Source organism: Dermacentor variabilis, chromosome 11 (genome assembly GCF_050947875.1).
Source record: "Dermacentor variabilis isolate Ectoservices chromosome 11, ASM5094787v1, whole genome shotgun sequence".
Taxonomy (NCBI): domain Eukaryota; kingdom Metazoa; phylum Arthropoda; class Arachnida; order Ixodida; family Ixodidae; genus Dermacentor; species Dermacentor variabilis.
The window spans coordinates 113,173,457-113,189,333 of record NC_134578.1 but is presented as its reverse complement, the minus strand read 5'-3'; the positions used below and the strand labels follow the sequence as shown (position 1 = coordinate 113,189,333).

Genomic DNA, 15,877 nt, shown 5'->3' with positions numbered 1-15,877 from the left:
TTGGAACAACTGGAAACACGCGTCGGTGGTATAGTGGTTAGCATAGCTGCCATCCAAGCAGTTGACCCGGGTTCGATTCCCGGCCGACGCAAATATTTTGTGCACATGCCCACACGTCAGCTCCCCGTATCTCTAGATATTATCAGTGGCATGTGTGAAATCGACCTTCACTTTTATTCGTATTAAGCGTGGTGTTCTATCGTGGAAAAGGAGAAAAAAGCAATACACTGCTAGATAACCATGTTGCGAAGGCGCTGCATTTGGCTAATTAATGCATTCCGTGCATTGTGCATCATTTTATTCCGGCTGTGTTGACACTCTTGTTGCAATTAACAACTGAAGTAGGACTGCTTGGAACAACTGGAAACACGCGTCGGTGGTATAGTGGTTAGCATAGCTGCCTTCCAAGCAGTTGACCCGGGTTCGATTCCCGGCCGACGCAAATATTTTGTGCACATGCCCACACGTCAGCTCCCCGTATCTCTAGATATTATCAGTGGCATGTGTGAAATCGACCTTCACTTTTATTCGTATTAAGCGTGGTGTTCTATCGTGGAAAAGGTGAAAAAAGAAATACAGTGCTAGATTACCATGTTGCGAAGGCGCTGCATCAGGCTAATAGATGCATTCCGAGCATTTGGCGTCATTTTATTCCGGCTGTGTTGACACTCTTGTTGCAATTAACAACTGAAGTAGGACTGCTTGGAACAACTGGAAACACGCGTCGGTGGTATAGTGGTTAGCATAGCTGCCTTCCAAGCAGTTGTCCCGGGTTCGATTCCCGGCCGACGCAAATATCTTGTGCACATGCCCACACGACAGCTCCCCGTATCTCTAGATATTATCAGTGGCATGTGTGAAATCGACCTTTACTTTTATTCGTATTAAGCGTGGTGTTCTATCGTGGAAAAGGAGAAAAAAGCAGTACACTGCTAGATAACCATGTTGCGAAGGCGCTGCATTTGGCTAAATAATGCATTCCGTGCATTGTGCACCATTTTATTCCGGCTGTGTTGAAACTCTTGTTGCAATTAACAACTGAAGTAGCACTGCTTGGAACAACTGGAAACACGCGTCGGTGGTATAGTGGTTAGCATAGCTGCCTTCCAAGCAGTTGACCCGGGTTCGATTCCCGGCCGACGCAAATATGTTGTGCACATGCCCACACGTCAGCTCCCCGTATCTCTAGATATTATCAGTGGCATGTGTGAAATCGACCTTCACTTTTATTCGTATTAAGCGTGGTGTTCTATCGTGGAAAAGGTGAAAAAAGAAATACAGTGCTAGATTACCATGTTGCGAAGGCGCTGCATCTGGCTAATAGATGCATTCCGAGCATTTGGCGTCATTTTATTCCGGCTGTGTTGACACTCTTGTTGCAATTAACAACTGAAGTAGGACTGCTTGGAACAACTGGAAACACGCGTCGGTGGTATAGTGGTTAGCATAGCTGCCTTCCAAGCAGTTGACCCGGGTTCAATTCCCGGCCGACGCAAATATCTTGTGCACATGCCCACATGTCAGCTCCCCGTATCTCTAGATATTATCAGTGGCATGTGTGAAATCGACCTTTACTTTTATTCCTATTAAGCGTGGTGTTCTATCGTGGAAAAGGAGAAAAAAGAAATACAGTGCTAGATTACCATGTTGCGAAGGCACTGCATCTGGCTAATAGGTTCATTCCGAGCATTCGGCGTCATTTTATTCCGGCTGTGTTGACACTCTTGTTGCAATTAACAACTGAAGTAGGACTGCTTGGAACAACTGGAAACACGCGTCGGTGGTATAGTGGTTAGCATAGCTGCCTTCCAAGCAGTTGACCCGGGTTCGATTCCCGGCCGACGCAAATATCTTGTGCACATGCCCACACGTCAGCTCCCCGTATCTCTAGATATTATCAGTGGCATGTGTGAAATCGACCTTTACTTTTATTCGTATTAAGCGTGGTGTTCTATCGTGGAAAAGGAGAAAAAAGCAGTACACTGCTAGATAACCATGTTGCGAAGGCGCTGCATTTGGCTAATTAATGCATTCCGTGCATTGTGCATCATTTTATTCCGGCTGTGATGACACTCTTGTTGCAATTAACAACTGAAGTAGGACTGCTTGGAACAACTGGAAACACGCGTCGGTGGTATAGTGGTTAGCATAGCTGCCTTCCAAGCAGTTGACCCGGGTTCGATTCCCGGCCGACGCAAATATTTTGTGCACATGCCCACACGTCAGCTCCCCGTATCTCTAGATATTATCAGTGGCATGTGTGAAATCGACCTTCACTTTTATTCGTATTAAGCGTGGTGTTCTATCGTGGAAAAGGAGAAAAAAGCAATACACTGCTAGATAACCATGTTGCGAAGGCGCTGCATTTGGCTAATTAATGCATTCCGTGCATTGTGCATCATTTTATTCCGGCTGTGTTGACACTCTTGTTGCAATTAACAACTGAAGTAGGACTGCTTGGAAAAACTGGAAACACGCGTCGGTGGTATAGTGGTTAGCATAGCTGCCTTCCAAGCAGTTGACCCGGGTTCGATTCCCGGCCGACGCAAATATTTTGTGCACATGCCCACACGTCAGCTCCCCGTATCTCTAGATATTATCAGTGGCATGTGTGAAATCGACCTTTACTTTTATTCGTATTAAGCGTGGTGTTCTATCGTGGAAAAGGAGAAAAAAGCAGTACACTGCTAGATAACCATGTTGCGAAGGCGCTGCATTTGGCTAAATAATGCATTCCGTGCATTGTGCATCATTTTATTCCGGCTGTGTTGACACTCTTGTTGCAATTAACAACTGAAGTAGGACTGCTTGGAACAACTGGAAACACGCGTCGGTGGTATAGTGGTTAGCATAGCTGCCTTCCAAGCAGTTGACCCGGGTTCGATTCCCGGCCGACGCAAATATTTTGTGCACATGCCCACACGTCAGCTCCCCGTATCTCTAGATATTATCAGTGGCATGTGTGAAATCGACCTTCACTTTTATTCGTATTAAGCGTGGTGTTCTATCGTGGAAAAGGAGAAAAAAGCAATACACTGCTAGATAACCATGTTGCGAAGGCGCTGCATTTGGCTAATTAATGCATTCCGTGCATTGTGCATCATTTTATTCCGGCTGTGTTGACACTCTTGTTGCAATTAACAACTGAAGTAGGACTGCTTGGAAAAACTGGAAACACGCGTCGGTGGTATAGTGGTTAGCATAGCTGCCTTCCAAGCAGTTGACCCGGGTTCGATTCCCGGCCGACGCAAATATTTTGTGCACATGCCCACAGGTCAGCTCCCCGTTTGTCTTGATATGATCAGTGGCATGTGTGAAATCGACGTTCACTTTTATTCGCATTAGGCGCGGCGTTCTATCGTGGAAAAGGAGAAAAAGGAAATACAGTGCTAGATTACCATGTTGCGAAGGCACTGCATTTGGCTAATTAATGCATTCCGTGCATTGTGCATCATTTTATTCCGGCTGTGTTGACACTCTTGTTGCAATTAACAACTGAAGTAGGACTGCTTGGAACAACTGGAAACACGCGTCGGTGGTATAGTGGTTAGCATAGCTGCCTTCCAAGCAGTTGACCCGGGTTCGATTCCCGGCCGACGCAAATATCTTGTGCACATGCCCACACGTCAGCTCCCCGTATCTCTAGATATTATCAGTGGCATGTGTGAAATCGACCTTTACTTTTATTCGTATTAAGCGTGGTGTTCTATCGTGGAAAAGGAGAAAAAAGAAATACAGTGCTAGATTACCATGTTGCGAAGGCACTGCATTTGGCTAATTAATGCATTCCGTGCATTGTGCATCATTATATTCCTGCTGTGTTGACACTCTTGTTGCAATTAATAACTGAAGTAGGACTGCTTGGAACAACTGGAAACACGAGTCGGTGGTATAGTCATTCTGCTTCTGGCAGCCGAGCTGAGCGGTCAGCAGAATCATGGGCTCCAGTGGAGCAGCGACAGCGGCTACTTTTGGCCGCGGAAACAGGCTGAGTGACGATAAGGAATATGCCTTTATTTTGCCGCAACTGCCTAAAGGACAAGTGGTGATTAACACCGTATTTTTGCACGGTGATGTTCGCGCCAGACCTTACAAGGTCGAGGATTTTAGAGACGCCCTACTGCCGACGGGACTCTTGCCTGACGTGGTATGCATAGGGGCGTACCAAATCAACCACGTCTGGGCAGTGACCCTCAGCGACGCGACTGCCACAAGAAGGATGCTGGACCTTAAGGAACTACAAGTTAAGGGACGACGGTGCGTCATCGTTGACCCGCAGGACCAGCAAGTGAAGATTAGGCTTCACTGGTTGCTGTACGGCGTTGCCGACGAGGACGTCCGGACGGCGTTCGCGGCTTTCGGCAAGGTGGAGGAGGTGAGCCGTGAGCGGTGGCGCGTGGACGGCATGGGGACCAAGACCTCAACGACCAGGACCATCCTCCTCAAACTGAAGGGCAGCGTGAAGGTTGAGGACCTTCCTCATCAAATCCGCGTCGGCGGTGAGTTGGCCTTGGTCGTCGTTGCCGGTCGACCGATGCAGTGCCTGCGCTGTCACGGCACGGGACACGTCCGCCGAGAGTGCAGAGTCCCCCGCTGTTCCCGGTGCAGACGTTTCGGCCACGTTGACGCGGACTGCGTGAAGTCTTATGCCGCTGTGACAGGCTCACCAGCTATTGACGTGGCGGCAGAGCACGTGATGGACGTGGCCGAGGCGGAGGATGCGGCTAAAGGAACCGGTGACACGGTCTCGACAGCTACAACTAGTGGGTCGACGACTCTGGAAGTGGACGGAAAGGCGGCTGAGGCTACCCAGAAACCGAGTAAGGCGGAACAGGTCGCTACGACTGAGGGGCAGGCGACGGGAAGCGTCAGTGAAGACGCACCTGACGACGCGACCGCAATGCAACAGGACGAGGGCGTCACCGACGACGACCGTACTGGGGCTCTTGCTGCCTCCGCCAAGCGCACCCACGACCAGACGAAGGACCGCGAGTATCGGGCACCCAGCACCAGTGAGGGACCACCGACGAAGACGCCTCATGGGAGGCGGATGGGCTACAAGCCAAAGCCCAATGTACCGCCTGAAAGGAAGCCTGCCGACAAAGCGGCCACGTCTAAGGACACCAACAAACCGGGAGGTCCCGGAGGCGGCTAGCCGAGGGCTAGTCGTGAGCGGTAAGCACCATGCTCCGGGCCTACTTTACTTTTCGTTTAGATCAAGATGGCTCAAATACCGTCCCTGAGGATTGCCACATTAAACGTGAGAGGGCTGGCGGCTAGTCGTAGGCAAAGTCAGGTCCTACGTTTGGTCACTGACCGCGACATAGACGTACTAGCCGTCCAGGAAACTAAGGTTGAAGGAGAGGAGGAGACCGGGAGCATGGTGCGACGTTTCACGACTAGGTATTTTGCGGTGGTTAGCCATGCTGTAGGCACGGCTGGAGGGTGCGTTCTTCTTGTGAAGAAGCTGCCTGGACTGCAGATTCAGAGCATTTTTTCGTGTCAGTCAGGAAGGATTGTTCTTTGTGATATTGTTATGGGTGATTCAGAGTTCCGCATCATATGCGTATATGCGCCGAATTCAGTAGATGAGCGCGCCCGTTTTTTTTCGAACCTTTCACGATATAATTGTTGTAATATGCGCGTGATGATGTTAGGGGACTTTAATTGTGTGTTGAGTGCTGGAGACAGAGTCAATAATGCAGGTGTGCGTGACCGAAGCAGTGAAGTGTTATCAAATATAATTAATGAAAATGAACTCGATGAAGTTTATGAATGTCTGGAAGGGGGGCGTCAAGTGACTTTTACACGTTTTCAGGGCAGCAGCCATGCGCGTTTGGACCGAATGTACATTTCATTGGATATGATTCCAAGATGCCACGGTTACTGTGTAGTACCAGTGTCGTTTTCAGATCACTGCCTTGTGAAATGTAACGTAGGTATAATGAAAAAGCGACATGCATTTAAGTGGGATATGTGGAAACTGAATGCCTTGTTACTAAATGACCAGCCCTTTTTACAGGTAGTACGGGATGCGATTAATGAAGTTCAATGTGATGCTGCGGGAACAATCATCGAGAAGTGGGAATGTTTTAAAGAAAAGATTAAAATGAAAGCAATAGAAAGATCTAGTTGTAAAAAATTCGAGAAGGAAATGAAAGAAAAGGGTTTCAGAACACTGCTTGGGCAGCTGCTAACGCTTGAGTGCAAAGAGCCTGGTGCGTACAAAGACGATGTGCGAAACGTCAAAGAAAAACTTGAACTGTTTGACAAGGAACGCTATCAAGGAGCCATCGTGCGAGCACGAGCGGATGCACTAGCGGCAGGGGAGACGCCCACTAAAAGGGCGCTGGGTCTTGAGAAGGCGTATGGACGAAGAAACCATGTCGAGCAGATTTTAATCAATGGGAATGTCGTTGAAGACAGTAATAGCATTCAGCGCGCCTTCTTTGAGTACTATCACTCGCTCTTCGCATTTCAGGAAGCGAATGTTGAGGGTTTTAAAGCAGGTTTTCTGCATCGCATGCCACGTTTGAGCGATGACGTAAAAAAGCGATTAGAGGAAAAAATAAGGGAGAGAGAAGTCGAAAAGGCAATCGACGATTTGAACTTGGGTAAATCACCGGGACCTGATGGACTCAGCGCGGGTCTATATAAAGCTTTTAAAAGAGAGCTGGCGCCTTTGCTTGCGCATGTATTTAATGACGCATACGAAAAGAAATCATTACCACCTTCCTTTGGAAAAACGCACACCATTCTAATACCGAAGAGCGATCAAATAGACAAACTCAGATTTGTGTCATCCTACAGACCGATTTCACTAACAAACGTCGATTATAAAATATTTATGAAGGTATTAGCTAGCAGGCTTCAAGGCGTCATCAAGGAAATAGTCGCAGACCATCAAACTTGTGGCATCAAAGGGCGATCTATTTTTTCAAACATCCATAAGATGCGATGTGTGCTCGAGTGCTGTGACGTCATCGGTGGCCGTGTTGCAGTACTTCAGCTCGACCTAGAGAAAGCGTTCGATTGTGTCGCTCACGTTATTTTGTTTGCCATCTTAGATCATGTTAATGTCGGTTCCATCATCACTGAGGGCGTGGCCTTGGCGTACCAGAACTGCACAACAAGATTAATTGTTAACAAGTCTCTGGGGGCCCCCATTAACATCAGGCGTTCAGTGCGCCAAGGCTGCCCCCTCAGTCCGCTATTATTTGCTATCTACGTAGAAGCAATGTGCGTAGCAATTAATGAAAATGACGGAATACGTGGTTTCAGATTGGCAGCGACCGAAGTGAAGTTGCTCGCATATGCAGATGACATTGCAGTGTGTTGCACTGACAAACCAAGTGTAACGGAAACCATATCTGTAGTACAACATTTCTGCGCCGTAACGGGTAGCAGAGTAAACTGGGGCAAATCGCTAGGCCTGTGGCACGGGGACTGGTTTTCTGCACCCGACTATTTCGCGAACGTGAACTGGGTGAAAACTCCGACCAGGTATCTGGGTGTTCCCCTCGACAGGTATAATAGCAGCGACGAATACTGGAGGAACCAAACCAAGGAACTGAAAGAAAAAGTAGACAAATGGAAAAGTACTAACCTGTCCATTTTTGCAAGAGCGACAATTTGTAACGTGTTTTTTATTACTAAGTTATATTACGTCTTGCAAACGCTGTATTGTTCTAGAGTAAATGTGCAAAGGCTGCACAGAGTGTTCGCAGTTTTCATCTGGGGATCAACATGGGAAAGGTGCAGCCGAACAAATTTGTTCAGAAGAGTGAAGGATGGGGGTGTGGGCCTGGCGCATCTTTTTGTTCGTCAAGTTGTAAACCGATTTTTGTTTTTTCGCGATGTTCGCGATCCTTTTCTGCGCGCCGTATGTCAGCTAAGGTTGAGTAACGCTTTGCCGGCACATGTTGTTAGCACGGCAAATTTGACTGGAACTCTGCGTGGTTATTTCAAGGAAGTTGTTGACAGTGTACGCTTCCTTTCTGTTCGTTTTACAAATGATAACCTTTGTGATGTGAAAAGGAAAACATTGTATAGAGATGTATGCGACATTGTTTTCCCAGTGCCCTTATACAGAGCCATATACAGTGGAGCGCCAGGACAGCATGTACTTAAAAGAGTAAAACAGATGCAGGTGCCACCAGGGGTAAAGACCTTCTTCTTTAAGCTACACACAGGAACGCTCTCCGTGAAGACGTTTGTGGAGGAACGGGGTTGTCTCGTACCTTGGGGGTCGCACTGCTTGATATGCAAGAAGCCCGAAAATATAGATCACGTTTTCCTACATTGCTGGGCGGCAGTTTTCTTCTGGGACGTCTTAAAGCGAACCCTGAAGAAAGAGCTGCCGGTGGACCCCCAAGGTATCAGGTATCTGGCCATTAAAGATGACGACGGGGTTCCCTATGACTTTGTTATGTTAAATGCTCTACACTGTATATGGCGGGCTCGTATGGCAGGGTACCATTGCGATCCTGATGCTAGGCCAGCTCGTGCTTACTTCAAGGAATGTATGTCGCGATTTATTGAAATCCATAAAATACAAGAATGTGTACCGGATTGGCTGTCGAGGCTAGAACCCCTGACAGCCATGAAGGAATTTTAGTACGACAAAGCCAGTCCAATATGGACAGACGGCTTTATTGTGCGGTTTCTTTCCTTACGCACCTTCCGTTTTTTTTTTCCTCCTCCAACGGTTGGAATTTGTGATACACAAGTGTGTGCTAACTGTACCGTCTGAGTAATGTCGAAGACCGGCAATAAATAAATAAAAGAGTCGGTGGTATAGTGGTTAGCATAGCTGCCATCCAAGCAGTTGACCCGGGTTCGATTCCCGGCCGACGCAAATATTTTGTGCACATGCCCACACGTCAGCTCCCCGTATCTCTAGATATTATCAGTGGCATGTGTGAAATCGACCTTCACTTTTATTCGTATTAAGCGTGGTGTTCTATCGTGGAAAAGGAGAAAAAAGCAATACACTGCTAGATAACCATGTTGCGAAGGCGCTGCATTTGGCTAATTAATGCATTCCGTGCATTGTGCATCATTTTATTCCGGCTGTGTTGACACTCTTGTTGCAATTAACAACTGAAGTAGGACTGCTTGGAACAACTGGAAACACGCGTCGGTGGTATACATTCTGCTTCCGGCTCCCGAGCTGAACGGATCGCGGGATCATGGGCTCCAATGGAGCGGCATATGCGGCTTATAGCCGCGGCAACAGGCTTTCGACGGAAGAAGATAAAGATTACCAAATAATTTTGCCTCGCCTACCTACAGGACGTATTGTTTTGAACACAGTTTTTTTGCACGGCGACGCTCGTGTTCGCCCGTTTCGTGTAGAAGATTTTCGAGACGCGCTTCAAGCTGTTGGTATGCTCTCTGGCGTCGTCGCCCTTGGAGCATACCAAATAAACCATGTATGGGCGATGACGATGAAGACAGCCGAGGCTGCCGAAAAGGTGGCGGCCCTGAAGGAGCTGCAGGTGAAGGGGCGTCGCTGCCTGGTCATCGACCCCAAGGAACAACAGGTGAAGCTTCGTATCCACTGGCTTCTGCATGGGGTGGACGACGAAGACGTCAAGACCGCGCTGGCCTCCTTCGGCAAGGTGACGGAAGTGACCCGGGAGCGCTGGCGAGTGGATGGCGTTTCCGACAAGGGCTCGACGACCCGAGCAGTGCTGCTGCAGCTGAAGGCAGGAATGAAAGTCGACGACCTGCCCCACCAGATCCGCGTCGCCGGCGAGCTTGCGCTGGTGGTAGCCCCAGGACGTCCCATGCAGTGCCTGCGCTGCCGGGGCTCTGGCCACGTTCGTCGTGAATGCAAGGTTCCCCGTTGCTCGCGGTGCAGGCGTTTTGGACACAACGACGCGGACTGTGTGCGTTCATACGCAGTAGCCGCGGGTTCGGCGGAGAGCGAGCCGTCGACGTTAGACCATGTAATGGACGTGACCGAGGCGGAGGAAGCGGCCACGGGAGCTGGAAACAGCAAAGTGGCGGCAGAAACCGGCGCGACGACCAAGCAACCCGAAGGAGGAAGGAATATCCCTCCCCCCAAAGAACCAGCAGCTACAGTCGAGAGCGTGAAGACGGCCCCGCAAGAAAATGAGAGCCACCAGCCAGCTACGGATGCAACGCAGGCAGAGGCGGACGACAACGCGACCTCTGCTAGCGCCCGCGTCGAATCCGTCTCGGCACCGGTCAAGAGATCCCTGCAGCACGAGGAGAAAGTCGACGGAAAGGCCGGCGGTGACTCCGAGGCACCACCCGCTAAGACGCTACCTGGAAGGCGCTCCACCCTCAAGCCTAAGCCGAACCTGGAGACTGACCGTAGGCTTACCCCGAAGCCGACCAAAGAGGAACCCGGGCGACGGCCGCCGGATGGCCACGGAGGCGCCTAGCGGTCAGCTAGACGTTAAGGTGAGCACCATGCTCCGGGCCTTCTCCCCTCCGGTTTTCACCAATAATGGCTACCAACCCGTCGCTTAGCCTCGGCACGCTAAACGTTCGAGGTCTGGCCGCCAAAAGGAAACAGAGTCAGGTTTACAGACTACTAGTGGACCACGACCTCGACGTTTTAGCCGTGCAAGAAACCAAGGTAGACGGCGAGTAGGAGACCGGGAGCATGGTGCAAAGGTTCACGTATAACTACTATACGGTAGTGAGCCACGCCTTAGGGAATTCGGCCGGGTGTGTGCTGTTCGTGAGGAAGCTCCCTGGTCTTGTTATAGATGGTTACTTCTCCTGTACTTCTGGTCGACTTGTCTTTTGTGACTTCAGCTATTGTAATGTCCAATGGCGCGTGTTTTGCATTTATGCGCCTAATACTGTGCAAGAGAGGGCAAATTTCTTTTTGAGTTTAAAGCATCATTTACATGTGCAAAAAATGATAGCCTGTGTAGGCGACTTCAACTGCGTATTGAAAGCTGAGGATAGGTCTACGCGTCGCGTGGTTTGTGACAGAAGTAGTGATATCCTGGCGCAGATCACACACGAATTCGAATTAGAAGATATCGCAGAATGTTTTCGCGGTCACGGAGACGTAAGCTACACTCACTTTCAGGGCACAAGTCACGCACGCTTAGACCGTATCTATCTTTCATATGATTTAGTTGAAAAATGCCAGTGCTACACATTTACGGCCATATCATATTCTGACCACTGCCTGGTAAAATGCACGGTGGCCAGGAAGAAAGAACGAAACAAGTTCGTCTGGGAACTGTGGAAATTGAATGCAGAGCTGTTACGGGATGAAACTTTTAACGAAAATGTAGTGGCTGCTCTGAATTCTTTTGGAACAGACAGTCCTACGAAATTTGGTGAGGAATGGGAGTTGCTGAAGCAAAGCATTAAATTGAAGGCAATCGAAAGAAGTAGCGTACTGCGATATGAACAAAAGGCCAGAGAAAAGGATTTAACAACATTGCTAGAAAAATTTGCGAAGCTTGAATGCATGCAACCTGGCGCCTATCAACAAGATATGCGCGCCGTTAAGAAGAAGCTCGAGGTATTCGACGAAGATCGCTTCCGAGGTGCGCTAGTGCGCGCCAGAGCAGAAAGGCTATCATGCGGGGAAACGCCAACGAAAAGAGCACTGGGGTTAGAAAAAAAGCACTCGAGACGTAAGCAGATTGAGGCTATCGAATATGAAGGGGTGGTATTAACGGATAACAATAATATAGGGCGTGCTTTCTTTGAGCATTACAAAGAACTTTTTACATTCAGGCCTGTCAACATGCACGATTTCAAGAAATTATTTTTGCAACGAATCCCACAGCTGTCGAGTGAGGTTAAAGAAACCTTAGAACGACCATTAACAGAACATGAAGTGATGAAAGCCATCGAAGACCTGAATCCTGGGAAGTCGCCAGGTCCAGACGGTCTTTGTGCCGCATGGTTCAAATCGTTCAAAAGCCACCTAGCTCCTATCTTAACAGCAGTTTTCAATGAAGCATATGAAGTGAAAATACTTCCACCATCCTTTGGCCAGTCCCATACAGTACTAATACCGAAAACAGAAGAGACCGAAAAGCTCAAGCAACTTTCCTCCTACAGACCCATAGCGCTCACTAACTGTGACTACAAAATATTGATGAAGGTGTTGGCACGACGGGTCCAGTCAGTTATTCAGGAAGTAGTCGGCCCACACCAGACGTGTGGTATTCGTGGAAGAACCATTTTCACTAACATCCATAAAATGAAGTGTGTGCTGGAGTGTTGCGACGCCATGTGCGACGCAGTAGCCATCCTCCAGCTAGACTTGGAGAAGGCGTTTGATTGTGTTTCTCACGACATATTGCTTACCGTCCTTGAACACGTTAATTTTGGCCACATAATCACTGAAGGGGTGACCATGGCGTACCGGAGCTGCTATACCAGACTTATAATTAATCAGATGTTGGGGGCCCCCATTAACGTGAAGCGCTCCGTTCGCCAGGGTTGTCCACTCAGTCCACTCCTGTTTTGTGTCTACATAGAAACGCTATGTCTGGCCATCATTGAAAATGAATGTATTAAGGGGTTTAGTCTTCAATCAGCAGAAGTGAAGCTACTGGCATACGCTGACGATGTGGCTGTGTGCTGTAAGGACAAACAAAGTGTATTGAATACTGTTAATATCGTCAAAAAGTTTGGTAACGTCACTAACAGCTACGTTAACTGGCAGAAATGTTTGGGGTTTTGGCATGGAAGATGGGCGTCTCCACCAGACCACTTTTCGAAGGTAAACTGGGTCACGACGCCAGTTAAGTACCTTGGAGCACCCCTTGATGCCTACAAGGACAGTAGCGAGTACTGGAAGGAGCGGACAAAACAACTAAAAGAAAAAGCCGACCGATGGAACGCCTGTTACTTGTCAATATTCGCGAGAGCTACAGCGTGCAACATGTTTCTCGTGACAAAGATCTGGTACGTAATGCAGGTACTACAGTGCTCTCGTATTAATGTGCAGAAACTGCACCGCGTGTTCGCTGTATTCGTGTGGGCATCAAGCTGGGAGCGATGTAGCCGAGACAATCTCTTCCGGCGCGTGAAGGATGGTGGTCTGGGGTTGGCGCACCTCTTCTTGCGTCAACTGGTGAATAGATTCTCCTTCTTTCGAGATACAAACGACCCATTTCTGCGCACGGTGATCCAAATGAGGCTGTCCAGATCACTTCCCGAATTCGTTGTAGGTACGGAAATAATGCCAGGACCAGTCCGTGGTTTCTTTCGGGAAATAGTTCAGAGTGTTTCCTTTTTGCGTGTTCGTTTTTCGAGTGCATATTTGTGGAGTGTAAAACGGAAAAAGTTATATCGTGATTTATGTGACAGTGTTTTGCTGGTACCTATGTACAGAGCCCCGTACAGTGGAGGCCCAGGCCTAGATGTATTGAAAAGGGTAAAGAAGATGCCAGTTCAACCAGCCACTAAATCGTTCTTTTTTAAATTACACACTGGTACTGTGCCTGTTAAAATCTTCCTTGAACAACGTGGGTTCTACATGCCATGGGGAACCCACTGCCTTATATGTAAAAAAACAGAAAGCATAGATCACGTCTTCATCCACTGTTGGGAAGGGGTCTTTTTCTGGGACGTGCTACAAAGGACTCTAAAAAAGGAGCTACCTATAGATCCCCACGGAATCAGGTTTCTGCCAGTATATGACGACGAAGGTTTCCGTACGACCTGATCATGCTTACGGGCCTCCACAGTTTATGGCGCGCAAGAATGGCGGGTTACCATTGTGACCCGGATGCCCGACCGGCGCGTCTGTACTTTTGTGAATCCATGCAACGGTATGTGGAAGTGATCAAGATGCAACAGCCTGTTCCTGAGTGGCTGGCGAGGGTTGAACCCCTTACAGCACTAAAGGAATTTTAATCCAACAACGTCGTGCCACAGTAGCGGACGGCAGCGAATGTAAATATTACTGTTCCTTGTTCCGTTCGTGTATTCATCCCTTTTTGCTTCTTTGGTCCTTGTTTATATCATTTAGGAATTTGTGTTGTGTTATGTCGAGGACTGGCAATAAAGAAAAAAAAAGCGTCGGTGGTATAGTGGTTAGCATAGCTGCCTTCCAAGCAGTTGACCCGGGTTCGATTCCCGGCCGACGCAAATATTTTGTGCACATGCCCACACGTCAGCTCCCCGTATCTCTAGATATTATCAGTGGCATGTGTGAAATCGACCTTCACTTTTATTCGTATTCAGAGTGGTGTTCTATCGTGGAAAAGGGGAAAAAAGAAATACAGTGCTAGATTACCATGTTGCGAAGGCACTGCATCTGGCTAATAGATGCACTCCGAGCATTTGGCGTCATTTTATTCCGGCTGTGTTGACACTCTTGTTGCAATTAACAACTGAAGTAGGACTGCTTGGAACAACTGGAAACACGCGTCGGTGGTATAGTGGTTAGCATAGCTGCCTTCCAAGCAGTTGACCCGGGTTCGATTCCCGGCCGACGCAAATATTTTGTGCACATGCCCACACGTCAGCTCCCCGTATCTCTAGATATTATCAGTGGCATGTGTGAAATCGACCTTCACTTTTATTCGTATTAAGAGTGGTGTTCTATCGTGGAAAAGGTGAAAAAAGAAATACAGTGCTAGATTACCATGTTGCGAAGGCGCTGCATTTGGCTAAATAATGCATTCCGTGCATTGTGCATCATTTTATTCCGGCTGTGTTGAAACTCTTGTTGCAATTAACAACTGAAGTAGGACTGCTTGGAACAACTGGAAACACGCGTCGGTGGTATAGTGGTTAGCATAGCTGCCTTCCAAGCAGTTGACCCGGGTTCGATTCCCGGCCGACACAAATATTTTGTGCACATGCCCACAGGTCAGCTCCCCGTTTGTCTTGATATGATCAGTGGCATGTGTGAAATCGACGTTCACTTTTATTCGCATTAGGCGCGGCGTTCTATCGTGGAAAAGGAGAAAAAAGAAATACAGTGCTAGATTACCATGTTGCGAAGGCACTGCATTTGGCTAATTAATGCATTCCGTGCATTGTGCATCATTTTATTCCGGCTGTGTTGACACTCTTGTTGCAATTAACAACTGAAGTAGAACTGCTTGGAACAACTGGAAACACGCGTCGGTGGTATAGTGGTTAGCATAGCTGCCTTCCAAGCAGTTGACCCGGGTTCGATTCCCGGCCGACGCAAATATTTTGTGCACATGCCCACACGTCAGCTCCCCGTATCTCTAGATATTATCAGTGGCATGTGTGAAATCGACCTTCCCTTTTATTCGAATTAAGCGTGGTGTTCTATCGTGGAAAAGGAGAAAAAAGCAATACACTGCTAGATAACCATGTTGCGAAGGCGCTGCATTTGGCTAATAAATGCATTCCGTGCATTGTGCATCATTTTGTTCCGGCTGTGTTGACACTCTTGTTGCAATTAACAACTGAAGTAGGACTGCTTGGAACAACCGGAAACACGCGTCGGTGGTATAGTGGTTAGCATAGCTGCCTTCCAAGCAGTTGACCCGGGTTCGATTCCCGGCCGACGCAAATATCTTGTGCACATGCCCACACGTCAGCTCCCCGTATCTCTAGATATTATCAGTGGCATGTGTGAAATCGACCTTTACTTTTATTCGTATTAAGCGTGGTGTTCTATCGTGGAAAAGGAGAAAAAAGAAATACAGTGCTAGATTACCATGTTGCGAAGGCACTGCATTTGGCTAATTAATGCATTCCGTGCATTTGGCGTCATTTTATTCCGGCTGTGTTGACACTCTTGTTGCAATTAACAACTGAAGTAGGACTGCTTGGAACAACTGGAAACACGCGTCGGTGGTATAGTGGTTAGCATAGCTGCCTTCCAAGCAGTTGACCCGGGTTCGATTCCCGGCCGACGCAAATATTTTGTGCA

The 15,877-nt window shown here is 48.2% G+C and overlaps 16 non-coding genes across 16 annotated transcripts; all 16 read left to right on the top strand.

Moving 5' to 3' along the window:
* Positions 1–370: 370 nt before the first annotated feature.
* TRNAG-UCC (transfer RNA glycine (anticodon UCC)) lies at positions 371–442 on the top strand. The gene has a single exon. It is a non-coding gene; the product is annotated as a tRNA-Gly (tRNA).
* A 279-nt stretch (positions 443–721) lies between these two features.
* TRNAG-UCC (transfer RNA glycine (anticodon UCC)) lies at positions 722–793 on the top strand. The gene has a single exon. It is a non-coding gene; the product is annotated as a tRNA-Gly (tRNA).
* Positions 794–1,072: 279 nt separating this feature from the next.
* On the top strand, positions 1,073–1,144 carry TRNAG-UCC (transfer RNA glycine (anticodon UCC)). The gene has a single exon. It is a non-coding gene; the product is annotated as a tRNA-Gly (tRNA).
* A 279-nt stretch (positions 1,145–1,423) lies between these two features.
* On the top strand, positions 1,424–1,495 carry TRNAG-UCC (transfer RNA glycine (anticodon UCC)). The gene has a single exon. It is a non-coding gene; the product is annotated as a tRNA-Gly (tRNA).
* A 279-nt stretch (positions 1,496–1,774) lies between these two features.
* TRNAG-UCC (transfer RNA glycine (anticodon UCC)) lies at positions 1,775–1,846 on the top strand. The gene has a single exon. It is a non-coding gene; the product is annotated as a tRNA-Gly (tRNA).
* Positions 1,847–2,125: 279 nt separating this feature from the next.
* On the top strand, positions 2,126–2,197 carry TRNAG-UCC (transfer RNA glycine (anticodon UCC)). The gene has a single exon. It is a non-coding gene; the product is annotated as a tRNA-Gly (tRNA).
* Positions 2,198–2,476: 279 nt separating this feature from the next.
* TRNAG-UCC (transfer RNA glycine (anticodon UCC)) lies at positions 2,477–2,548 on the top strand. The gene has a single exon. It is a non-coding gene; the product is annotated as a tRNA-Gly (tRNA).
* A 279-nt stretch (positions 2,549–2,827) lies between these two features.
* Positions 2,828–2,899, top strand: TRNAG-UCC (transfer RNA glycine (anticodon UCC)). Its single transcript has one exon. It is a non-coding gene; the product is annotated as a tRNA-Gly (tRNA).
* A 279-nt stretch (positions 2,900–3,178) lies between these two features.
* On the top strand, positions 3,179–3,250 carry TRNAG-UCC (transfer RNA glycine (anticodon UCC)). The gene has a single exon. It is a non-coding gene; the product is annotated as a tRNA-Gly (tRNA).
* Positions 3,251–3,529: 279 nt separating this feature from the next.
* On the top strand, positions 3,530–3,601 carry TRNAG-UCC (transfer RNA glycine (anticodon UCC)). The gene has a single exon. It is a non-coding gene; the product is annotated as a tRNA-Gly (tRNA).
* A 10,436-nt stretch (positions 3,602–14,037) lies between these two features.
* Positions 14,038–14,109, top strand: TRNAG-UCC (transfer RNA glycine (anticodon UCC)). Its single transcript has one exon. It is a non-coding gene; the product is annotated as a tRNA-Gly (tRNA).
* Positions 14,110–14,388: 279 nt separating this feature from the next.
* On the top strand, positions 14,389–14,460 carry TRNAG-UCC (transfer RNA glycine (anticodon UCC)). Its single transcript has one exon. It is a non-coding gene; the product is annotated as a tRNA-Gly (tRNA).
* Positions 14,461–14,739: 279 nt separating this feature from the next.
* Positions 14,740–14,811, top strand: TRNAG-UCC (transfer RNA glycine (anticodon UCC)). Its single transcript has one exon. It is a non-coding gene; the product is annotated as a tRNA-Gly (tRNA).
* Positions 14,812–15,090: 279 nt separating this feature from the next.
* Positions 15,091–15,162, top strand: TRNAG-UCC (transfer RNA glycine (anticodon UCC)). The gene has a single exon. It is a non-coding gene; the product is annotated as a tRNA-Gly (tRNA).
* A 279-nt stretch (positions 15,163–15,441) lies between these two features.
* TRNAG-UCC (transfer RNA glycine (anticodon UCC)) lies at positions 15,442–15,513 on the top strand. The gene has a single exon. It is a non-coding gene; the product is annotated as a tRNA-Gly (tRNA).
* Positions 15,514–15,792: 279 nt separating this feature from the next.
* TRNAG-UCC (transfer RNA glycine (anticodon UCC)) lies at positions 15,793–15,864 on the top strand. The gene has a single exon. It is a non-coding gene; the product is annotated as a tRNA-Gly (tRNA).
* Positions 15,865–15,877: the final 13 nt, after the last annotated feature.